General features: G+C 39.5%; 1 long non-coding RNA gene across 1 annotated transcript in view; it reads right to left on the bottom strand.

The window, feature by feature from the left end:
- Positions 1-5,474: 5,474 nt before the first annotated feature.
- LOC140507267 (uncharacterized) overlaps positions 5,475-26,516 on the bottom strand; it is a 44,170-nt gene continuing 23,128 nt past the window's right edge. Inside the window, exons 2-5 of the long non-coding RNA XR_011968273.1 lie at positions 12,975-13,083; positions 9,894-9,972; positions 8,944-9,213; positions 5,475-5,857 (exon numbers count right to left, since the gene is read on the bottom strand). This is a non-coding gene — a long non-coding RNA (uncharacterized lncRNA). The remainder of the gene's footprint in view (positions 5,858-8,943; positions 9,214-9,893; positions 9,973-12,974; positions 13,084-26,516) is intronic.

Raw genomic sequence — 26,516 nt, 5'->3', positions numbered from 1 at the left:
ACCATATGACAGCGTCTGCCTTGGAGGAGCTCACAATCTATTAGAGAAGCAACGTAGAGAAACATCAGGCGCTAAAACTAAATGATACTGACCATAAGCACAAGAGAAATTCAGAGAAAAGAGAAGTCTGTGCTGCAGCAGCAGAGGAACTTCATGGAAGGCAGGATTTTAGCTAAATTTGTAGGATATGGCTAGGCAAAAAGAAAGGAGGGTGTCCCCAGGTAGGGACAACAGCTCAGTAAATAGGAGAAGGCGTGTGGTGTGTGTGGAAAGGCCACTGAGGACACGAGTGAGAGGGCAGATGGTGAAGGGTTGTTGTTGCTAAGTCATATCTGACTCTCCATGACCCCAACTGGGATTTTCTTGGCAAAGATCATGGAGTAGTTTGTCATTTTCTTCTTCAGGCCATTTTACAGATGAGGAACTGAAGCCAACAGGATTAAATAACTTGCTTAGGGTCACACAGCCAATAAGTATCTCAGGTCAGGTTTGAACTGAGGAAGATGAGTCTTCCTGATTTCAGGCCCAGCACATCCCCATTGTGCCGTCTAGCTGCCCTTATGTGGAGGGGTAATAGTAAGTAAACAGAACAGGTGCTTCTCTAACACTGCTCCATCTCTTTAGAGACTCAAGGATCTCAGATGTTGTTAGAAAGGGAAACAATTTGTGAGCCACCACAGAAGTGGAAAAAATTGTCCCAATCCAAAGGGGGTGGGGGTAGTTGTTATGGAGAAGAGAGATGGGGCTACAGCGGATGGTCTGGTGGAAAGACCATTAGTGCTAGACATCAGGGGCTTTGAATCTGAGGTTAGTGAATGAGACAGAGAGAGAAAGAGAGAGGGAGAGACAGAGAGAGAGAAGGGGGAAAGAAAGGAAGGGGCAAGAAGGGAGAGGAAGGTCAAAGAAAAGAGAGGGAAAAGTAGGGAGGAAAAGCATAAGAAAGGAGAGAAAGAGTTGTATTTTAATGTATTTGAGTAATTGGTTTCTTTGTAATGCGAGATACATTACTTTATGCATTTAAAAACATTATTATGAGAAGAGATCCACAGGCTTCGTTACAAAAGGAGGACAAGACACACATGAAAAGTGTTAAGAACCTTTGCTCAAAGTAAAAGGTCCTGGATTCTCCAGTATTTTCTACCTATTTGACCATGGACAAGTCAATGAACCTCCCTAGGTTGCAGTTTCTTCATATGTAAAATGAGGGGATTGCACTAAGTGGTCTCTGAGGTCCCCCCCAGCTCTAGAACTATGATTGGATAGATGGGGATCTGTATATTTGGTCCCTAGAAAGGATAGAGCAAGCATAGGAACTGGACACAGGCATCCAGGTTTGAGGGTCTTTTTCCTTCTTCCCACTGCCCTTGAGTTTCAGACTCGCCTGTGGTGATGTGGGAAACTGTAGCAACAGCAGCTGCCATATTGGATTATTGGGTTTATTGGTTGTCACACTCCTCACAGGCAGGGATATTCTGTTGCTATAGGACTAGGACTCCCAAGCTACCATGAGGCAACAGAGGTGCCAGGGTTGCCATGTCCTGACACTGGTACTGCAAAAGCAATTTAGATTACTCCTCATCCCAAGACTGGCAGCTACTGTAACTCCAATAAGATTGAGAGTTACATGATTCATTCTCTGATTTAACCTGGCATCGTCCTGGTCACCTACCTCCCTCATCTTGTTTCCTTTCCATGATCTGTACGTTCATGTGGTTTAGTAATTTCCCTGGTCATACCTGAAGAATTAGAAGTGTAAACATGAGGAGGTCTTGGAAGATGAATAGATACAGATGATTCCACGTACACTTGCCTCATTTTTAACCATATTCAATGAACTATGTGGTTACAAAACCTTGGAGTATCTGAGTACTGTGATTTATTGGGAGGTGAAGGGAAAGGAAAATGACCAAAGAGAGAAAAGTCCAGATACAGGGTGGGTCCTCTAGAGCAGTGTTTCTAAAACTGTGGACCTAGATGAATTTGGCATCAGGAAAAGGTTTCTGAACACGCAATGACCAAAAATTAATTCAAAATCAAATATGTAAAGAATCTGAGGTGTTTCTGGCAGCACTTGCCTGTGTTGCTCCACCCAGATTCACTGCAGCTTTGGTTCTGAACACAAAGCACGCCCTCAGGTCAGGCACTGCCAACTAAGGCTGCCTGGACAAGAAAAGGGGTGGAGTGGAAAAGTTTAAGAAGCCCTGCTCTGCAGGTATAGATTTCTTAATTGTGATGATATTGTAATATATCCCTTGGGCAATTTGTATAAGACTCTCCTCATACACCAAGACTGATTACTCAATGTTCTGAACCTTTGGAAGGAGTAGAGCTGGTGAGAGCGTGACAGAGCATTCTGGTCTTCTGAGAGGCCACTCTCTTGCAGATTTTCTTCAGTTCTTGAAGAGAAAAATATTCTAGGAATATGTAGAGGCCAACATGTAGAGGACCTAGCACTTTGATCATGTCCCTATGTCCAGATTATTACCCTAGTAACTTCTGGGAATTTCTTGTTGAGTGGGATTGAAATTCTTCTCTCTCTCTCTGCCTCTCTCTCTCTTTCTCTCTCTGTCTCTGTCTCTCTCTGTCTCTGTCTCTCTCTCTCTCTCTCTCTGTCTCTCTCTCTGTCTCTCTCTCTCTCTCTCTGTCTCTGTCTCTCTCTCTGTCTCTCTCTCTCTGTCTCTCTCTGTCTCTGTCTCTCTCTGTCTCTCTCTCTGTCTCTCTCTGTCTCTCTCTGTCTCTCCCTGTCTCTCTCTCTCTCTCTCTCTCTCTCTCTCTCTCTCTCTCTCTCTCTCTCTCTCTCTCTCTCTCTCTCTCCTCCTTCCTTCCCTCCCTCCCTCTCTCTCTCATCTCCCTGTCAGTAGTAGAGTTCATTCCCTTTTTAGTATTGTCTGGTATATATATTTTTATGCGTACTTTATCTGATTTCTGTTTTGCTTTGTTTCTATTTGGATAAATAGATTTCTTTGATATTTGCTCTGTTTGTTCATTGTGGACCTGGCATTTGGTGGCAAGCCAAATTGGATGTATAGCTTGGGACTCTCCTTCGCTGCTAAGTGATAATAATCAGAAGCACAGATTAAACCTAAAAATTGTTTTCCCTATACTAATAATATTTAAGGGAGTGTATAGATCTAATTCCCCTCTCTAAGGAGAACAGAGCCTCTGACCCCATCTTGTTACTTCACCTCCAGTCAGGAATTAAAGTCTGCCCTGGGGAAGAATGGGGGAAAGGGAATTCTAAAGAGATCTATTCTTGCCTCTTGATGAGTCACACATCTAGACAGACCCATGTGGACACGCGCCTACATGGGCAGCACAGCACCAAAGTGCATTTTAACTGTTTCTTTTGAAGGAGTGTGTGGCATTAGAAAAGGTTCAACAGACGTAATTTAACCATTTTATTAATAAAAGGATGGTCATTTGGTGTCTCTCTCTTAGACCAAAAACCTCATGGCAGCAGGCTCAGGGCTTATACATTTTTTTGGAAGAGGAATATTCAAAAGGATGACAATCAACTCCTATTAACAATGAGAGAATGGATATTACAATGAGGGGCTAGACTTGAACTTTGATTATGTGTCATCCACTTCCAAGTCCCCCACCCCAAGCCTAGGGCAACCTATTCAAAGAATTTATGCCCCGCCCAAGCCTAAGCATAAGACAATGGCTGCCCCACCTGATAGAGGAGAAGTTAGCTCAACATTCAGAGACTGAGGTCTTGAAATGAGGAGTAAGAAAAGGGGGAAATATGAACCTCCCCAAGTAATCGGTTATTAATAATCATTTCTCTCAAGTGATTGGAAAGGATGGGGCAGCCTAGTGTTTGCAGGCTAAATACCCTCTGGGGACCAAGGGGATGCAGTAGCCTTTAGGGAGGCCACACTGCACGTGTGCCAAAAACAGAACTGACGTGGCTCCTGGGAGGGAGGCTCAAGAAGAACACCACCTGCTCAATGGTTCAGATATTTCAAATCCATTGCCTACATTAATATGCTACATTTAATGCTCTGCTACTTTATTGCATGCTTCAGTTCTTGAAGCTAAAGAAAGGCAATGCATGAGCCAGTTTGAACTGTTCATACTACAAAGGGCCATTAGCATAGATTTTGTTCCAAGACACACATTAAAGCTGAACAGGTAAAGGGGCAACCAGGTTCTGGGGGAGAGGGGGAATGTTGAAAGACAGACTAAGGAGTTTAGACTTGATACAATAGCAAAGCAAGAGCTGTTATGCTAAATATAATATTTCAGGAAAATGTGTTTGAAAGTGGATTGTAAGGTAGATCAAGTGTGCCACAATGAATAAAGCAGAACCTGGAATTATGAACTTGTGCCAGCTTGCACCCCTATACTCAGACATCCTTGGTGCCTAGAGGAAAGATTTCATTTTCAACAAAGGTGACAGGCTTATTCTCAAGGAGTGGTGGTCATTTTAATTTGTGATGTGTTCTACTATTTACAAAATGCATTGTATATATCACATTGAATCCCCAAAGTAATCTTATGAAGCAGGTAATATAATTATTATCTCCATTTTCTGGATAAAGAAATTGAGGTTTATAGAGGTAAATTAGTTATACCAAGATCACTCAGGCAGTAAGTGCCAGAATCGGGACTCAAATTCAGGTCTGCTTATTCCAAATCAAGTGCTCACCACACTGCATTTCACATACAATTGTTTCCCTGCAGTTGGGATGTATGGGGTGCTCAGGGAGTTGAGGACTTGCTGAGCCCTTCCATGGGCTATTCATCGATCTTTGGTGTCCACCTTTACCTAGCTCTCACCTGTGGCTCCAAGAAGCAATGGCACACACAGCAGCGATAGCCCAATAAAACCATCTGAGCAGACAGGGTAAACCAGGCTGAGGGTAACCGACAGTGGATAAGTTAGGGAGATGTCTACCCCAAGCACTCGAAGACTTTCTCCAGCAGAGTCAACAGATGAGAACAATTTATTTGAACAGTCATGGAAGCAGCTGAAGCAGGCTCTGTGGAATGCTTAGAGCTTGGTCAGACATCAAAGGTGCCAAGATCATCCACTGTGTCCCAGGCCATCACCAGTCATCTTGACGTCCGTCCTGCCCATGGACTTTTATGACTCAGGAAGAAAGAGGGTGATTAAAAACTTTGTGCAGCTCTGCCTCACTTAAATCCAATCCATGTGCAAGTCAAGATATCACCCCATGATATCATTGGTCCTCTTTGAAAACAAAGCACTAACAACTTCTCAGCAGTTTCAGAAGCAGAAACAGTATTTTATAGGAATTCAGCCCATCAGTATACATATACATATATTGATGGATAGATTGATAGATGCTACAAATGGTTCCAGAAACAATCAGTCTGGATTACATTTAATCTGCTTGCTACAGCAAAAGCGCATTTTTTGAATACCAATATTCTTTAGGTGACATTGGCGTCCATGAAGGAACAGGACTTAAGAGAATGTGGTAATTGACATTAGAACGTTGCACCACTTTGCACCTTCTTTTTATTCCACAAAGAAAAGAAATCCCCAAGACAAGTAGGAAGAAACACAAAGACAGAAAATGTTTCTTTTCAATGAATAAAACTTGTCAGAATACTCTGAAGCAGCAGTTCGTGATTGTTCAGTCATCTGTCAGTCCTTTCCAACCCTTTGTGATCCCATTTGGGGTTTCCTTGGCAAAGATACTGGAGCGGTTTGCCATTTCTTTCTCCAATTCATTTTACAGCCGAGGAAACTGAGGAAAACAGGGGTAAGTAACTTGCCCAGGGTCACACAGCTAGTAAGTGTCTCAGGCTAGATTAAACCTCAGGAAGATGAGTCTTCCTGGCTCCAGACCTGGTGCTCTATCGATGGCACCACCTCGCTGACCTGGAGCAGTAAGACAGATATTTATTTTAAAAAACAAAAACCTTGTTCTATTTTGTATTACCGATATTTAAAGCTCCCCCTCCCCCTATTACAGAAGAGTATAAGTATCAATCTCCCCTACTAAATTATAAGCCCAGTGAGGGCAGGCACAATGTCTTCTCCTTTATATCCTTCTCCAGCTTAAGAGCGACACACTTCATTAATCCTGTAATTTTGGAATTCTGCACAGTGATTTTATTTGGACTGTCATCTCCACATACTCACAGAAGGGTCAGGTGCCCCTCAAAGAAGGTTCTAAGGAAATGCACTTCTTTTCCTGAAAATGCATGACAGCGTAACCAGTTATTTCCCCACTGAAGGACACCCACTTTATTTCTGGGCTTTGCTTTATTTTGTTTTGTCATTGTTGCTTTGTTCTGTTTGGGGCTGTTTGTTTTGTTTTTGCTGCCACAAAGATCTGGGTTCAAGTAACACCTCTGATGGGAACCAGTCAACTCTCTAAGGCTCTATGTTGCAAAATAGTTCCCAATCTTAACTGATAGAAGGAGGTTTCCTCACCAGAGAGCTCCCTATGCTAATGAAATGACTGGAAGGAGGTTTCCTCACCAGAGAGCTCCCTATGCTAATGAAATGACTGGTCTCCTCCCTCCTCACAAAAAGAAATATGAGGAATTCAGAGAAACTTGTGAAGACTTGTCTTAACAGATGCAGGGCCAAGAAAATAGTAGAGGAAGGGGAAATGTCCATGATTACCATAAGTGAGGAAAAAAAGTCAACCAAACTCAGATTAAAGGCAATGAACAATGTTGGTTCCAGAGGACATATGATGAAACATATCTCCCTACACTTATTAGAAACATGAGGATAACAGAATTGTATCATGTCAGATATGGTGACAATGACACTTAATTATACTTAGCTGTTTTTCTTTGGGATAGGTTTCTCTGGGATAGAGTAGACACCAGAAAGTATCTGAAGTGGAAAAAAAATTAAGGCAGCAAAAAAATCAAAGATGACCCGCTATTAACTGGCTCCATTTTGTAGAAGGAATTAAGCTAAAGAAAAGGGCTTTCTGAGGTCATGTAATTTTCTCTGACCTTTCTGAGGTCAACAAGTTCTAGAACTGTAACTATAGCCCATATCTCCTGATTTTTTGTCCTATGGTCCTTCTATGACACCCCACTAATTCTTTTAGTTAAGTCTGATTCAGTCAAGGACATTTTGCCAATGAAAGAGGCAGGAAGATTGGCCAAGAGACTCGATGCAAGCAAGTAGATTGAGGTAGAAACTGCAGATTGTAAACCTAAGATTTAATAACACTGATCCTTTTGTCAAGGAATTTAGACTGGGCTTCGGAAGAAAGATGAAGTAAAATGATCCCATAGGTGATTAGGTCAGACTGCCTCTCTCCAAGAATCCCAGAATTCCTCCTAACTTTTATTAGGATTTGTGACCCAGAAGCCAAAGTCTGTACTTTCCCATCACTAACTCCCCAAATATTAATTCTCTGCCTAATTATTTTATTTTCAAAAGGCAGTGATATGAGTGATTGTCTTTCAAATGGTTCAATTGGTTCTTTTTTGAGCCAAAAGTAACTGGCACTTTTCTTTTCCTTCTAAAAATATGAATGAGGACATTTTGCCTTCTGGGACATTTGTAATTTCTACTGAAGAAAATATTTGATTAGGAATACATCAATTCTTAGAACCTCCATCAATTCAAACTGTATAAAATGGAGAAAAAGTATTAGACACAATTTATTATAACACCTTCATTTTACAGAAAAGAAAACTAAGGTTTAGAGAAATTAAGTAACATAGGTGACAACTAGTTATTAAAAGAGTAGGAACTCAAGCCTAGATCTCCTGACTAATACTTAGCTCAGGGTTCTTCACCTGCCTCAAACTGACTATCACAATACTGAACTGAAAAGCTCACTGTCCATTTCACACTTGGTTTTCCCAGCTTCTGTTAAATGGAAATTCTGAAGTCAAGTTACTTGTCAAAATCAACAAAACAAATCAGTGATAAGTCTTGGCACAGGAATCAGTGTTTTTAAACTTCATTTGGAGTTAGTGTTATAAAAGTATTTGAGATGCCCTGATATAATTCTTGCTTTGGGATATTATAGTTTTACTTTCTAAAATGAGTAATAATATAGGTTTTTCAATTGTATATTCTCCGAGGATCTAACTAAAAGCAGCTTTACGGTGCTTATGCTGTTTTACAAGAAAAAATATTGAAGGAAATCCCATAGGTAAAGAATGCCTTAGCAAAGATTCTTTAACTGCTAGACCAGTACTTGAGATATTTGACTTAGTATCTGGTGTAAATTTTAGTCTAAGTTTTCACTGAATTTGCAGTTGTGCATGCTCTTCAGAGTCCAGAACTTGTAAGAAATCCTCAGGTCAGTTTTCAGACATATATTAAATATATAGATATAGATACACATATGTGTGGCATACATATAAATGTATATACATATAAATACGTGCATATATGTATGTGTACATCCTTTATTTTCTATTTCTGAAGATCTAATTATGAGGTTGTTTTTAAATAGTATGCAAACAGCCAGTAGTATACCTCTACAAAAAGGTTAAAAACCTACATCTGTCAATCATTTCTGCTGACCTACCAAATCTCAGCTGTCTCCTCCAGTATATTTTCAGTGGCATGAAAGACACCAGTCATGAATGAACTGGATAAGAATATACACAGACATTGATAGAATGTTGTTGATTTCAGAAGCTACACTACTGTATCTATTCAGAGGTATTGTGAGATTAAAGCATTTTGCAAACCTTTAAAATTTATATAAATGCTGGTTATTCGCCTTCGTTCACCATGCTTCCAGGAGGAGTGACTTCATTCCCTGAACGTTCACTGCATTCCTGCTGAACTGAAGCAGTGCTTATAGAATAATACAGGATGTGCTGCTGCTGGTGGTAGTGGTGAAATGAATGCACATATACTTTAAAGCTCTAGCTGTATTATTAATACTTTCTTAGGTCCCAACAATCAATAAAAGATTAAGTCAAGCCCTGACTTGTAGAGATGACTGCTCCTGAGGCATTAATACTCACCCTGAAAATTTAGCAGTGGGCTGTCCAAGACGTTCAGAGCTCTCCAGTACATCTCTAGATGATCAGTCACTCTTGCTGTTTCTATCCACCTGACCTCCCTTTCCCCCAGAGGGCAGGAGTCTGGCCAGATGGCATGAGAACCTTCCTTTGTTGTTATTTTTCATGTCTAACCTAAGCCCTTATGCTGCAACGTGAGTCCATTTTTTTTTGGTTCTGATTGCTCCATAGATGCAGAATACCTGGTCAATTTCTTCTGTATAATTATCCTTTCTGTAATTAAAAAAAAAAGTTTGAATTATGCCTTTTATTTCTGCATTACATTAATTTCCAAATATGCTCATTTCTTCCCCATCCCACTAACCCAGCATTGAACTCTGTCTAGAAACAAAGAAAAAAAGGAAGCCAAAACAACAGATGTAGTAACCACACATGATAATATATGCACCATTCTGCCCTCATAGTCCTCCACGTAACGCCTCCACATGGGAGGCACCTTTCATTATCTTCTTTAAGATCGCAGTTGGTTACTAAAATAACACAGAGTTTAGCTCCTTTGTAGTGTTGATCCATTTCATTTACATGAGTATATGCATACATTCATTACTCAGCCTATTTCTGTATATTGTACTTCTGATTCTAGTTATTTCACTCTTTATCAGTTCATACAAAACTTCTCAAATTTCTCAGAATTTCTCCTGATTGACATTTCTGACTGCATAGTAATATTTCATTGTTTTCTAGTAATACAAATTCTTCAGACTATGGACACCCATTTTCTTTCCAGTTCTTTGTTACCACAAAAATGACATGTTCTTTAGTGGTCCCAAAATGTGAAGCTGGCTTAGACAATATTGAAGTAAGAGATTTATCTTTGGTCCCCTCCAGCTTCCCTTTTCTAGGTCTGTCTCCCTCATCTTCCTCACCCTCATGCTTGTATCCATTCCTCTTACCTTTCAGGAAAGAAAACTCCTTGATCTGGCCTTCAAAGCTCTAGCAAAGTGGTTGTTATCTACTTCTTCTTTCTATTCCCTTATTTAAAACATAAATAAAGAAAACATTCCAATCAGACTGGTTTGATCATTGCTCTTTAAATATATTATTTGGCCTCTGATCCTTCTTCAGTGCCTTTTTTCACTGCAGAAAGATAAAATCAAAAGACCTCTGATCTAACCATAGTGTAGGTAATCCTATCAAAAAAGAAAAAAAAAAGGAAAGGCAATTAGTCTGGCCTAACCTATTCTTGATGAAGCCATACTGGCTCTTTGTAGTCACTGCTTCCTTTTCTAAATATTCACAAACCAGCCTTTGAATAACATCTTCTGAAATTTTGCCAGGAATTAAAAGTCTAAGTCAAAGAGGCTTGAAGTTTGCAGGCTCTTTCCTTTTCCTTTTTGTGAAAATTGGGACATTTGCCCAAATCCAGTCTTACAGCACTTCTCCCATTCTCCATGATTTCTCAGAGATCATTGACAGTGAATTAACAATCAGATTCACCAGTTATTTCTGTATCCTGGGATGTAGACCATTTGGCCTGGCCAACTGAATTCAGTGAAGACTGCTAGGTCAAAATTAGGTGTATAAAAGCAATATCTTCTGTTGCTAACCAGACTTTTTAAAGAATATAATTTTCATTAAAGCAAGTTAAGAATCTATTTGCTCATCTATTTGGGGGGGAGAAAATGAGAGAGAGACAGACCTTTGAGCCAATCACTTGACCTCCCTGTGCATCAGTTTTCTTTTCTATAAAAAGATGGGGTTGGACAAGAAAGCATCTGAAGTCCCTTCCAACTCTAGACCTATGATCCCTTTGCAACCTAGCCCCCTCCCACCTTTCTATTCTTACACCTTAATCCCTACCATATACTCTTAGACCCAGTTGACACTAGCCTCTTGGCTGTTCCATGAACAAGACTCTTCATCTCTTAACTCAGGAAATTTTCTCTGACTGTCCCCCATGCTTGGCATATTCTCCTTCCTCAACTCCACCTACTGATTTCTCTGACTTCCTTTAAGTCCCACCTAAAATCCCCTCTTTTATAAGCACCCTTTCCCAACACCTCTTCATTCTAGTGCCTTCCTTCTGTTAACTATTTTCTATTTATCTGATATACAACTTGCTCTGTATACATTTGTTCATATGTTGCTTCCCCCATTAGACTGTAAATTCCTTGAGTACAGGGTCTGTTTGGGGGAGCTGGTTTGTAGCCCCCACCCTTAGCACAGTGCCTGACACAGAACAGGCACTTGATAAATATTTAGGATTGATTTATTGGTCTTTTAGCTTTTGCATCCTGCACTAGCTCTTGACCTGCGTTCTGCACTCTCTTTAATAACTCCATGTCTTCTGAATTCTGACTTTGTTATCTACACTCAGCCTTTTTTTTTAATTGAAAGAAAGCAGTTAATCTTATGACCTACTTGTACTGATCCTTGTTCTACTTGCTTTCTCTGGCTCCTATCTGCCCTCGACACCCCTCCAACTATCCTAGAGTTTCATTTAGCAGCACTGTTAGGTCATACTGGTCAAGATATAAACCATTTTGTACTGGAAAACATTCAAAACCAAATAAATTCAAAGATTTGGGATTCCCAAGACTGCTGTCCATCTGAAACTGTCCAGCCAAAGTAGGACATGTGATCTCCTATCCAAATGCTTTCATTCCTACTAAACCCACTCTGATTCTCCTTCCCCTTGCCACATAAATCATAAGATTCTTTACCAAAAAGCAATCTGCCCTCATGGTCTCTGTTCCTTACCAATAATTCAGTTTTAAACCATTTGTAATCTGGCTTCTTTCCCCTGTAATTCTACAAAAAAAAAAAAATGACCTCTCCGAAGTTATTGATCATCTCTCCACCATCAAATTTAATAATCTTTATTCATTCTGTATTCTATTAGGTATTTCTGTAACATTTGAGATTGCTGAACACCAAGAGCTTCTCCATATTTTTTCCTACATTGGTTTCCATGACACAGATTGCTCCTACCTCTCCTTTGACCATGTCTAATCATTCTTTTGTCCTCTTTGTTGAATTCTCTTACCTTGATTAATCTGAAACTTTGATCCCAAATTCTAGAATTACAGAATTTTAGGCTTGTAAGGGATCTCAGGAATCTATTCCTAGAGGGGAAGTCCCAGTATACTCTGCCCTCAACAGATTTGATCTGTAGGACTACTTTCAATTCTGGGCAGATAGTTGAAGGATACTGACAAATCAGAGGTTTTCCAGAGGAAGAGAGTAAAAGGCCTTGATTCATATTTTTGTTATCCCCACAATTTCTTGGCAATCTTTCACCCTTATAATTTCAATTATCACCTCTGTGGAAGCAGATTTTAAATTTATATATAGCCCCGACTTCTCCCCTAAACTCTAGACCCAACTCCCCAACTCTCTGCTATACATTTCCTACCTCAACATACATCTAGTACTTCGATTTCAACCTGTTCAAAATCCAATTCATTATTTCCCCTTCTAATTGAAAAAAAAATTAACTAGCCTTTGCAGCTAGTTATCTAGTCATCTAGCTAGTTTATCTTCACATACCATATGCTTTACCCAAACTGTACTACTGCCCACACGTTTCCCATACAAGCTCTACACTTTCCCCATTCTGTGCCTTTGTTCAAGTAGTCCTCTAGCCTCTAATACCTTCCTTCCATTTCATAGCGAACGCCCTACCCATCTACCAAAGCCCATTATAATACTGTCTCCTTAAAGAAGACTTGGCCAAAAGAGTTCTTTCCCTCATCTGACCACCCATAGTATTTGATGGGTGCTTCTCTTAAAATAGTTATCATATTTGACCTTGTAACACAGTACATGATGCATGTCCTCTAAGAAACTGTAAACTTTCTGAGGGCAGGGACTATGCTTTATTCATATTTGTGGTTCCCTCCGCACTCAACACCTAGCTGAGATACATGTAACAGATGCTTTATAAACATTTGGTGAATGAATGAAGTGACAAATCACAATTTCATTCCATGCCTGGAACACAGTAAGTACTTAATAAATGCTCTTTTACTTACTTGTTTACTGCCAAGTCCAAAGACTACTCTGGTCACAAACATCCCAAGGCACCCCATCTCATTGGATACATTCAATGATCCTTCTGGTTTACAGAAAAGGAAGATGAGACTGAAAGGAAAGAACCAAAGAATCATAGAACCCCAGGGCTAGAAGAGACTTGAGAGAGAATTTCGTCCAGGAGCCTGCAGCCTCAAGGCCACATGTAGCCCTAGGATCCTCAAGTGTGACACTTTGACTGAGTCTGAACTTCACAGAACAAATGCCCTTAATAAAAGGATTTATTCTGTAAAACTTGGACTCAGTCAAAAGGCCACACTTGAGGACCTAGAAGGCCCCTTATGGTCTCAAGGCCACAGGTCCCCAGTCCTGATCTAGTCCAACTACTTCATTTGATTGGTGAGGAAACTGAAACACAGTAAAGTGACATGTTCAAGGTCACACAGGTAGTAGATCTTGGATTCAAAGCAAGATGCTTTGACTTTATGTGTAGCGTTCATTCCCCTGAACCATGCTCTCTACCCTGTCTCTGGACAGAAACAGATGACAGCAAATCAATGGCACATCAGTGGAGTTTTTTTATGTGGGAGACATGCCTTTCTTCTTTTGAATGGTCAACCTATCAAAAAGGTGGCTCCATCACCTGGTGAATTATAAATAACTGGCAAGTGAACAGTAATGATTCCATGGCTAGAAGCCTCTAAACGCATCCCAGCAAATGCCACTGTCGACATTAGTCGATAACCTCACCCTGACTTGGGTGTTTGGACAAGAAGTCTTAGAAAATAGCAGTAAACTTGTCTAGACTGTGAAAAGACCACCTGGCGCCCTCGAACAATGCTGTACCATGGTGGCTTTTTAAGGAAACCTCACAGCTTGGATGCCAACAGGGCCAGTAATCACTCAAGGGGATGGAGTGAGAAGAAACATTCTTTCCCTCCCTGGATGGTTGACAAGGTCAGGCAGCAATCCCTGGCGATGCTAGTCCAGCTCCCTCCGTAACCTCCCTGGGTGTTCCTGGGGTTATGTGTGCATACTTGCCTGCCTCTGTAAGAGTCGTTAGGAGTACAGCCCCTCAGTCTCATGTCCATATTTGTGCATGGAACATTATATTACACTTTCAGCACCTCAAACAAGCAAGGAAAATAAATCCTCTGTCTCTGGGACAAGCCCTCTGTCCAAGCAGGGAGCTCAGATCTGAGAGTGAATTATTCCTGTCTGACAGAGGAATGGCAAGAATAAAGTCGTGTGTACTGTTTTCTCTCTAAGGCCTCACAGTCATCCAAAACTGACCTTCTCCACTAACCCTGAGACATAAAGTGGCAGCAGGAGAAAAACCAAAAAACTAAGATTAAGTGACTGTAGACACTGAGTCAGGCACAGAGAGTGAGGCTGAAGGACTCATTCTTCCTCAACTTTTAAATGAAGAGAGCTGAAAAAGACCTTATTGCTCAGATACAGGGCTGTAATTGAGCAATTATATATAAATTTTCATTTTCTTTGAAAGAATAAACTATAAGGGGGAGAGGACATGTGATACATTGAAAAGAACAATGATTCTGAAATCAGGAGAATGAGTTCAAGTTCTGTATCACCTGTGCGATTTGGAAAAGTTGTTTAACATCCCTGGGTCTAAGTTTCCTCACATAATAATACCTGATAACAGTAGATTTGCAAAGTATTTTACAAATATCATTTCATTTTATCTACCCAATAACTCAAGTAGGAGTTATTATTATCCCCATTTTACAGATGAAGGAATGGAGGCAGAAGTTAAATGATTGCCCAGAGTCACATAGCTACTAAGCGACTGAGGCTGGATCTCAAATCTTACTAACTCCAGGTCCAGTGCTCTATTGACTGAGCTACTAGGTGCCTCCTGTGTAAAATGTTGGGGCTGAAGTAAACAACCTTGGAAGTCTCTTCTAGATCTATGATTCTATCTGTATTCTTTCCACGTAGCTCTTTGAATGAAATATACTCTACCAACAACTGTAATTTCTCAGAAGAGCTGAGAGTGGTTCTGGCTGAATGGATGTGAGTAGTACATCAATACTGGTCCCATTGAAAGGTAAGAGAAAACTATAGTTTTGTGTAGTTCTCCAGAGCAGCTTCTAAGATGCTGATAGACAGCGTAGACATCACGGATAAAAGATTAATCTTAGAGTCGAGAAGATTTAGATTTGAGACCTACCTCTGTCACATACTGGTGGGGTGACCTTTAACAATTCACTTAACCTCAGATAATTTTCCAAGATCATGAGTTACAGAGGAGTTTCTAATCTGCATTGGTAAAGGCAGTTTACACAACTAAAGTTCCCAAAACATATGAAATCATGGGTTTGAAGAGGAAAAACAAAATATGCCCCTAAATTATCTCTGGACATCCTCTCCTTCAGATGACCAAGTGACCATATGACTATATGTCTAAGATTTGCTTTAATGCTTCTAGGTTCAAAGGGAAAAATACACTTAAAACAAAGAAATATATGTAGATTGTGTCTTCACTTTTGATTCAGAAAATATGTCCATCTAATCCATGCTCTGTACCAGTATTCATCAAAAGAAAAATGACAAAATAAAATTCTGGCATGAACTTCACATTGCAAAAAGCGGGGTTTGTAAGTTTCTGAAATGTGTGGAAAATACACAATCCCTCCATGATGACTTTTGGTTTGATCATTTTTCATTGATTTGGTAAAGCAAGGTATTGCTCTAAAGGCTTTCTTTTCCAACAAGGTATATCACATCCATACATCAAATTTATTCAACTTGTAGAACAGCAGAAATAGCCTTGTTCACAAACTCCTCGATCTTAGATATGAGGTGATGCATAAACCATGGATTCATGTCGGGCAAAGGAATTTAACACTGTCATGGAAAAGATCTAGCACAGAGCACTTTCCCTAGGGATGGTGACGTCGTCCTGATGCCCTGATGCTCCTGTTTACAGATGCTGGCTGTAACCTGCCCTGGAGCATCGCAGGACTTTGCCGAAGATACTTAGCTACTCAAAAACAAAATGGCCTAACCACCAACTCAGGGAATATTAAGTATGTAAAAAGCGTCTATTGCACAGGTCAGATAACAACCTATAGAGCTTATCCACCAGCATGTAAATAATCTAGTTCAGAAAATACAAATGGACAGGCTACTCTTTGAATTAAATAGAAAGCAAGCTGGATGGGTTGCCTTCAGGAAATCACAAAGCTCCCTTAATCATCCCAAACTTACCCAGGAAGAAAGGGGCCATGTGTTTCATTTCAATATTATAAGATCATAGATTGAGAACTAGAAGAAACCTTAGAAGTCAATAATTCCAACCCCACTCTTTTTACAGATTGAGGAAACAAAGGCCCTGAGAGATAAAGTGATTTATCAAAGTTCACACAGCTAGAACCTGGGGCAGGATTCAAACACAGATCTTCCTAACTCCACGTCCAGAATTCGATCTAACACATCAATTTGCATCTGTTGTAGAGATATAAAGCATTGTGTGCAGCATTGGAGGAAATAGGCACATTGATGAGATCACAGATCCACTGGAATATACTGAGTATTGAGAAAGGAAGGGTGGTCATGGTTACATTGTTTCATTGTGCTCATTTTAGTAATGGTCAGGTTCTTCCCTGACCTTGACCTCTATGTGGGTCTGAGAAGGACAGATAAAGAAGGAAAGAGAAAGTGTTGGAGGGAAGAGGAGGAGGAGTATGAGAGGAGCAAAGGGTGGTGATGATGGGGTAGATGAGGAGGAAGTTATATTAATAAACTCCACTTCCCCACACAGTTGGGAGAGCCACAACTCCTCTATACACTGGGCTCCTGGAATTCCACTAAGCCCATTTTGCGAAATGCAGATCTGGTCTAACTATCTGTTTCCATTACTTACAAGTTAATGTTTTCTGCTACCACAGATTTATTGAGCTAGTAAAGCATGTAATGGTACTCTTAGAACTATTTATCTACATTTGATTATACCAGAAAGGTTTTGGTCCCAGGAGTTTCATTCCTCAGTTTCTGGTTATATGTGTATCATAAAATAGACTTGGAAAGACAGCGTCAGTTACATAAATATCATTCAGTACAAGTAAGTCATCGAACAGATGAAGAATCAATTTATTATGCATAGGAAATTGAGAATAGAATTCATTGTGATAGAATATAAAAATAAATTAATGGGGTGTCAGTCCCTCTTTGGCTAGCTTGCCAAAACCAAAATTCCCACTTTGTAACACTAAAATTACTTTGGTCTAGCAGGAGCTATACGTGTGATTGAATTTCTTGGATAAGGGATTTTAGAATTCACTCCTAGTAATAAGGATCCAAGTCTGTGCTGTCCTTCCCAGCATGATGTCCTCATCTTTTGGCAAGGGTGACCCTATCCAAGTTTGGAGAGGGAGTCCAATTTATCTTTGCCACCTCCCTCTTGCTTTCTATCTCCCTCATCCATCATCTGTGCAAAGTTTTCATGTGGCAAAGTCTATCTGGTTGCTTGGATGCTTCCTATTGCAATGCCCTACCAATCACTGATATTTACATATGCTAATAGTAACCTTTTCCTAATCAAAACTTACCTGTCTTAGATGTTTCATCCCTGAAAGATTTTGCTATTTAACTGCTCTGTGACAAGGAGCAGTAAGTAATAGCCTCACTTAAGTAGGATGTGTGCATGACTGAATACTGAAAACACCTATTTGTGAACATCTGTTTGCCACGTTGTGAAGTCTTTCTCCTCTTTCTGTCTCCTTCCCCAGAAGCAAGATCTAGAGATGAAGGAGAGAGATGTATGCAGGTCTCCAATAGAGTAAAAACAACAAATCTAGATTTAGAGCTGGAGAGGTCCTTACTGGTAAACCAGTCCAACCCTCTCATTATACAGATGAAGAACTTGTGACTCAGAAAGAAAGGATTAGTGAATTTTCTGAAGTCCCACAGGTAGTCCTTAGTAGATGTGCATTTCAAATCAAGTCCATGGAGTGAGTTACCCTCCCAATTTTTTTTTTAGTCCGTTAGAATAAAGCAGCCTCATGTTGTAGGAATAGATCAGTTGGTTATGGTTCCTCACTAAAGAGCTCATATTGACTCCAAACTTTTACAGCTACCAACTGTGTGACCCTGGGCAAGTCAATTAAACTCTGGGGGTTTTTTATCTGCAAAATCAAGGGAATATTAATCATAGCAGTAGTCTCTATCTTCCAGATTCTTGATGAAGACGCTTTGCTAACCTTAAAGCACTACACAATGGTGGATATTTAAAGCACTGCTTAAATGTCAGTTGTTTTTATTCCTTTGCCTCTAATTACCTGGTCTTCTAGTACATAATTTTGGTTTAAATTTAAAATAAATAAATTTTTAAAAAGAAAACTATATTATTTCTCTAATCTCTAGAATTCTTTAGAATACTATTTCTCTAATAGTATGCTCTCACATGCACACACACACATGCACACACACACACACACACCCAGTGGTATAGAATTCAGTTTCTTCATTTTGCATTCTCCATGGTGAATTTTTAGGTGAAGTTCCCTTCGCCGAGATGCTCTTTCTTTGCCGAATTCTCATGTGTTTTCCAGTGATTCAGTCTAACATTCTTTCCTACTAAAACCAAGCTTCATCATTGAAGAAATATTTGCAGTACCCAGGGCCTGAAATAATCATGTCCAAACAATTATCTGCTTCTCTAGGTAACTGACCCAGCTGACTCAGAGTCCAAGACAACATTGAACAGCCTAACAATGGAGGTTCTGGGGCTTTGTTTTATTTTGTTTTTTCTGGTCACCAATTCTCTGAATAAATTTTGCTTTTCCAAATAATAATATGGAATGGTCAATCTTTCCCTTTCCCTCCCCCCCTCTCACACACTAACTGTGAAAATGAATATAAAAAAGATTTTATAGGGAGCAAGCACATGAATATTCTAAGTTATTTCATAATTACTTATTTGTGACTGAACTTATAAAACTGAAAGGCTGAGATGTATTTTATTTCACTTTGTCACATCAGGAGGCTCCTAAGGAACTTTTGATGATTAAATTCATTGAGTGCATGGAAAAAAGGGGCAGATTGATAGTTCTTAGATTTCTTTTGCACTTTATTACTCCTTCCTCCCATATAAACATTGAGAAGTTAATTTAGCAATGAAGAATTCATCTTAACTCTGGAAATAAATGTGCAGTCTATTATCCAAAGGCTTTAACATCATGCAGGAATATTTGATTAATCCCCTTCAGATTAGAATAGCTTGCCCAGCTTTTTCCTAAGATTGTTGTTGTACAAGTCATTTTTAGTCATGTCTGACTATTCATGATCCCATTTGGGGTTTTCTCAGAAAAGATTCTGGAGTGTTTTGCCATTTCCTTCTCCAGCTCATTTTACAAATGAGGAAACTGAGGCAAACAGGCTGAAGTGACTTGCCCAGGGTCACACAGCTAGTAAGGGTCTGAGACTAGATTTGAACTCAGGAAGATGAGTCTTCCTGACTCAGTCCTGGTACTCTATCCACTGTGCCACCTAGCTGTGTGGCCTCTGATATTATCTTCCATTTTCATAGTATATATCCATTTATATAGTGTATTTAGGGATTTCTTTGCCTGTTGTCTTCTCCATTGGAAAGTAAGTGACTTAAGGGCAGAGACCTTGCTTTTTGCCTGTTTGTATCCCTAGAATTTAGCACCGTGTCTGGTACTTAATAAGTGATTTGCATATGCTTGTTGACTTGACTTCATTAGTCATAAAATTCTGAGTCCTCTAAAGCTGCCCTTAGTTCAGAGTTTCCTTCATTTCTTGGGGGAGGGAAGAGGTAGGAGGGGATGGGAATAAAAGGTCCAAGAGACTGGCATAGCCATCAAACCAAACTACTTACAGAATGGTTGACCCAATCCCTTTAGCTGACTTCACAGAAGGTAGTGACTCCTATGGGTAAATTGGCTGTGTATCAATTGCTTTACTGTATAAGCTCAAAGTGACTGGAATGACAACGTCATCATACACAACAATTGCCCCCAAATGGAATGTGTTTGAATTTAAGGAGGAAGAAAGGTAAGCACCAGACTGTGAGTTTATGGAGAAAGAGAAAAGAGAAACAAGCTAACTGGTGACAACCCAAGCAAAGTCCAGAAAAACAGAAGCCTGAGTCAAAACATGGCAGAGATGTTGGATAAAGTTTGGTCAGGGAGAAGATGAAACTGGCCACTAATGGGACTATGTGGTTTATGACAGCTCTTCCTCCTTTATCCCCCATTCAATGAATGGGACAATATGGTGGTCGTGCTTCTGATGTGTCTCTGTGATTCTTGGACCTAACAAAAGAATATCATAGATGGAAAAGAACTCATTCATTTTATGCTCAGAGATCAGGCCTTTTCTTCTGCATAGAACGGAGTTAAAATGGTGGTCCTTTTAATATCACTATAGATATAGCTTTAGTGTTCTTAATGAATAAAGTGTCTATTTCACTTATTATATTTGCATCTCCAGTATCTAGCCCGGTTTCAAGCCAAGAGACCAAAGTACCACTATGGTGGAAGGACTTCCCGTTAGAGTAGAGGTTTCTTTTGTGTGCACGGCTGATTCTTCTTTGCATTCTTTCCATATTTCTGAATACAGATATCTCCTCTTTCCATGACATCCTAAGAGAAAAATGGAGGAAGTCTTTCATATCTCTAAAACTATTTACTTTTTGCAAAGTTGCTCAATTTTTTGTTTGAGGGCTTTTTTAGAAGGGTAGGGAAGGAAAAGAAGTGAAGCTAAGGCTTCAGTTATAGGAGAGCGATGACCTGTTTGGTTGTTATCTTATTTTAATAGAAGGTCATCTTTTGTTGAAAGTGGGAAAAAAAAAGGCTATGGCATGTGAGGTCTCCAACTTTTCATTTGCCACCTTTCAGCCATATGAACTAAAGGAATACATGATCTCTTTTACTGTTTTTGCATTACAAAGATATTATTCATTCTATTTAGCATCTGATTATGTTTTAAGTCAGCACCAGGAGAAAATGAAAGGTATCTAAATCTTAGAATCAATAATGCCCTGATTCTCAAATCCCCAAAGAGATTCCCTAAAACAAGATCATTTTGGAGATTAGTTACTAAACCTTCAATTTCTATCTTGGATTTGCAAAAGGAGCCAAAGTTCAACTTAGAGCAGAAAGGATAAACTGTGGAAAATGTGAGGGGACCATTGGGAGCAAGATGGTCTGCCCATCCTGCAGTGATCCACTGTCCACACAGGCACAGGCTCAGAATGGTAGATGGGCTGGCAGTCAACCATCAGTATCCTGTCTTATCTGGATCCAAATAGCCCTGGGAAGTGACAAATAGGAATTAGCTGCAAGCTATACAGGTGAATTATGTAAAAGACGCAGCTAAAATAGGAATAGACTACATTTCCCATGGTGCCTGGGCCCAGCAAAAGAAAGCTTATTGGTTTCATTTTCTGTAGGGCCATTTTTTCGTGGTACAGATGTTGACTGGTGCTGGGAAGGAGGAAGAGGAATGGAATGGAAAGAATCTCTAAAATAAAATAAACTGGAACCTCCACGGACTCAGAAGTGAGTGTGCTAGCAGAGAAAGCAGCAAGTGTGCAGAGAGCCAGAGATCGACTCAGCCATTCACGAAAGATTTTTCCCCTCACATCTGTCCAGGAATATATCCCATCTAGAGAGGCAAATTCTGCCCATATCTTCCCTGAAAGAACTGTGAATTTCAGAGGAACTTGGATTTCAAACTGCTTTGGAGATCAGAAAATTAAACCACATTCACTTGAGAATGTGGTTTAAAAGGTTTTCCATTGTTTTACTATTCATCTCTACTTTGATTAATGGTTTCACTATTTCATTACTGTTCCTTACCTAGACCTATTAATGGACCTAATGAAATACCTACATTTGTATTAAGTTCATAAGTCCCTACTTTTCTAATTGGGTGGGAGGCAAGACCAAACCAGACCAATAATTCCCATTTTAAAATCCCATGAGTTGATCTCAAGTCTGAAAGAGTTCAAAGTTCACTGAACTATAAGCTACAATTGTTTGGGGTCATCTGAAATAAAAATTGAGGTTATACTATCAAGGTTCCCTGTACTTATATCAGAATTTTAGAGTCTAGACTTCCAGCCTCAGCAGAACAGACTCTGCTGGCAAGCCTAATGTTGGAAACTGTAGTAATGTGTGGAGCTGAGAAGCTGCCATGACCGCCCATTTATTGAAAAACTAGTTCTCAATGGGGATCATAGAACCTCAACAAAACTGCTTATTTTAGGGGCAACTATATATCGTGATAAGGAAAGTGCTGAAAAGACTACTCATAGATGTAGACTCTGGGTCATGTCAGGTTTTAAGGATAGAATTCAAGATGGAGAATAATGCAACTGTTGCATTTTATGAGCTACTTGAAATGTTGTGGTCTTCTCAAAACCCAAGAGAGATCTCTAGAAAAGGGAGCCCTTGGAAACTAGTCACTAAGATCTTTTCTTCTTGTTTAGACTTGGAAAAGGAGAAGGGAAGAAACAAGCATTTATTAAGCACCTACAAAGTGTCAGGAATCATGCTAAGTGCTTTATAAATATTACCTTGTGATCCTCACCACAACACTCTAAGGGTGCTATTAATATCCCCATTTCACAGTTGAGGAAAGTGAGGCAGGTAGTGATTAAGTGACTTGCTCAGGCTCACACAGCCAGTAAGTGTCTGAGATGACTTCTTAGGAGGGAGAGAGGAAGGATGCATGGGATATTGCAGTGAGGTAAGCAAAGAAAGAAAGAAGAAACCCATGAGATATGTTGCTGTAATGCTGTCAGTAGTCTGAAAATTCATGCAGAATTTGAGAAGTATTGCAAGATTAAAGAAGGAAAAATGTCCCAATTTTTTTTAAAAAAGGCAAGAGAATAGATTTGATAAATTTTAAGCAAATAAGTTTGACTTGATTTCCTAATAATATTCTAGATGTATTAATAAAGAGCCTCCTATAGAACACCTAGAAAAGGAAATAGTTTTCACAAAGAGCCAACTTGAATTTATTAAAAATAGGGTTATGCTAGAGCTATCTCATTTCCTGTTTGGTGGTGGTAACTCAACTAATAGGCTAAGAGAATTCTATAGAGATCAAGAAAGCATCTGGCAAAGTCTTTCATGACAAACTAGTAGCAGAAATGGAGGAAACAAACATTTCTTAAATGCCTACTATGTGCCAGGCACTGCAATAAGGATTTTACAAATATTATTTCATATGATCCTGAGTAGTCCTTAAGGATTTAATGTCAACTTAGAAGGAGGTCTTGGTCATAATTTTTAAAAACTGTTATCAATTGTTCAGATAAAGATGCAAATGGAATGTTTATCAGAGAAATAGGTAACACAAAGCTAGAAAGGAATCATACACACAGGATTGCAGTCAGCATCCAAAAAATTCACAATAGACTAGAAATTTGAACCAGATCTCTTCACGTGAAATGTAATAGGTATCAACGAAGAGGACTGAGCAACTGAAGCTGGTGTCTAGACTTCAAGGTGAGTTAACTCTGAAATGGCGGCCAAAAGGTTAGCGCAATCTTGGAAAACATATATTTAGGACTATGAAGGTAAATTCTTAACCTGGGCCCATGGACCTCTCCAAATAGTCTGTGGAAAGATCGCAGGAAATTCATTGACTTGGAAAGGAAAAAGTTACATCTTTATTTCAATATCATTGGTTGCCTTTGTAATTTCATGTATTTTATGTTGTGCATTTATAAATAGTATTGTGAGACGGTATCCTTAAGTTTCATCAGATTGCCAAGAGTTCATGCAACACACACCAAAAAAAGGCTAAGATCAATTTGGTTTAAAAAAAAGAAGTCAGGTGGTGATATTTATAGGACAATGAAAAAATTTAAGCAAGAGAGTGACATGGCCACAATTGTGTCTTGGAAAGCTTCTTTTAACAGCTATGTGGTAGACGGGTTCCAGGGGCCATTGGGGGAAGCAGGGCGACAAAAAGGGCCAAACTAGGAATTCACTCATTTCAGTGAACAAAAGGTGGCAGTAGTGAGCCATGTTGTAGTAACTGAAGTGATCAGCCTTGGCACTGATTAGATAACCAGGAAGGAGAGAGGGAAAGGTCACACATGCCTCTGAGGATATGAAACAAGATGACAGGAAAGATAATTTCTCAATAAAATAAGGAGTTAGGAGGAGAGATAAGCTTGAGTGGGAGGGGAGGGTTCTGTTTTGCAGAACTCTGAGGGACTCTTTGCTAAAGCAGAAAAGAGAGGCACTTGGAGAGGAAGGGACCACTTCACCCTAGAATTCATTTTAGAGATATTTTCTTCAGTCATGCAACCTGACATGCCTACTGAACTGAGGAAGAACACATTTCAAAGATGAACCATAGGGATGAAAGGATTCATAAGATTACACAGCCTAAAATCTGTAGGAAAATTTCACTCTGGACAGATGGAATACTCTCAAGAATAAAATTCTAGAAGAAAATAGAAAAACCAAGGGAATGACTCACTTTTTTACAAAAAAAAAGGAAAAACTAGACAGTAGACTGGAAGAAATTAGGTCAATACCAACATCTCACACTATATACCAAAATAATCTCTAACGGGATACGTGACTTAGATGTGAAAGCAAATCCCAAGAAAGAACTTACCTTTCAGATTTGTGGCTAGAGGAAGAGTCTGTAACTAAACAAGCAATCAGGTCATACAACAGATAATTTGGGATATATAAATGTTAAGAGTTTTGTACAATTTTAGTGTAAAAATTAGAGAGGAAACACAACTGGAAAGTTTTTCAACAAGTTTCTCTGATAAAGATTTTATATCTGACATAGAGAAGGAACGTTCAAGACTGTAAGACTAAGGACCATCCCTCAAGACATAAATGACTAAATTATATGAATATGCAATTTTCAAATGACATGACAAAATCTAGACGCTGAGCTCTCAAATACTTGGCCTGCTGGCCACAAGCAGCACAACATTCCAGAGTCTGGCCCAAGCCAGATTAAAATGTCATTGGGACATACGTGACAAAATAAAGGAAAATACAATCAAACACAGATAATATTACACTTGAATGCTAAATCAGTATGCAGCCAGTAGCAAGTCTTGTGTACGGGTTAGTCCTCCCCATTCCTATTTGCGTTTGACATCACTGAACTACAGCAAAGAGTCTCAGCTGGTTTTGTGTGGCAGTCTGGTGAACCCTAATGAGCCCCCTTTCGGAATAATGTTTTTAAATACATAAAATATATATGATTATAAAAGAAATTAAATGTTAGTGAAAATATAGACAGAGATAAATATTTTCCCCCATGTCCTAAAATCTAGGCGTGTACCCGCTTGGACTCTAGGTCAAGAGTTCTTGGTCTAGAGAGCTAAATGAAACCAGGAGTTATCAGTACTTCATTTGAAAAATACCTATGGCTATGAGATGAAATCCACCCTGTACCATGAAGGTTCTTGTCTGATTGTATAGGTACAGGAGAAACCTGACACTGAGAGGCCCAGGGGCTGCTACACTGCACAGAGAATAATCTGGCAGTTCCCTGAGAAGCCCTACCAAGACAAGAACTTCCAGCAGGAAATGAAAGCATTTTCTCTCTTGAACTGCACTATTCATTCTTCTGAAAGAAATGAGCAATCAGGTCAGTCCTGAGTAAAAGCCAGACACTTACCAAGTGAGACTCAAACTGCCCAAAGGTAATGAGTGAAATGAGTTTGGAAGGGTCTGAAATACCTTATGTGAGGACACATTTAAATATTTCCAAATGTAACAAATAGTGCCTGCCACAGGGGAGGTGTGATGTTCCGAGAACTACAGTTGTGCTTCATCCTTTGACTTTATCTGAGTACCCATGAAGAAATATCATAAGAAACCAACAAGTTCTTCCTTTCTCCATTTAGTTGCATCCCCTGTCCTCTGAGAACGGGCTTCACCTCCACGCAAAGTTGTCCTGATCCCAGTTTGCATTTGTTATGGGATACAATTCCTCTCCAACCTCCCCTGCATCCAGGCCCTTTGAGAAGTTCCCAGTCAATTTATATAGTCCAGTCATCGTAATATGGTCTCTCAGTCTTATTCCCAGCCACACCCTATACCTATAATATCTTTCTAATCACAGTTCATCAACTTCTCTTCCTCCCAATTCGATAACATGTTTCCTCCTGCCTCCCTGGCTTCAGATAACCCCTGAACAAACTGTCGGGAAAGTATTATCCTTTATTTTGTTTTTTAATTCACCAGAAGATAAGAATGTGGAACTGTTTAGAAGATTTTCTATTTGGAAATTCTTCATTCTTTCCTGAGAAAATTAACTTGGCAATAATTTATCAGGATCACAAATTTAGAATGGAAAGGGATGTTAGAAGCCATCTAATTCAACCCACTCATTTTACAGATAAGGAACCTTAGGCTCACAGACACTAAATGACTTACTCAAAGTCTCATGGGTAAGGAATGACAGTCAGAATTCAAATCCCACTCTTCTGACTCCAAATCCAGCATATTGTGATATTGGTATTAAAGACACTGATGCATGGCCATCATTCATAGCCATGA

This window comes from Notamacropus eugenii, chromosome 5, assembly GCF_028372415.1.
Source record: "Notamacropus eugenii isolate mMacEug1 chromosome 5, mMacEug1.pri_v2, whole genome shotgun sequence".
NCBI lineage: Eukaryota > Metazoa > Chordata > Mammalia > Diprotodontia > Macropodidae > Notamacropus > Notamacropus eugenii.
Note: the sequence above shows the minus strand (reverse complement) of the source record. Positions and strands in the feature narration are given on the sequence as shown.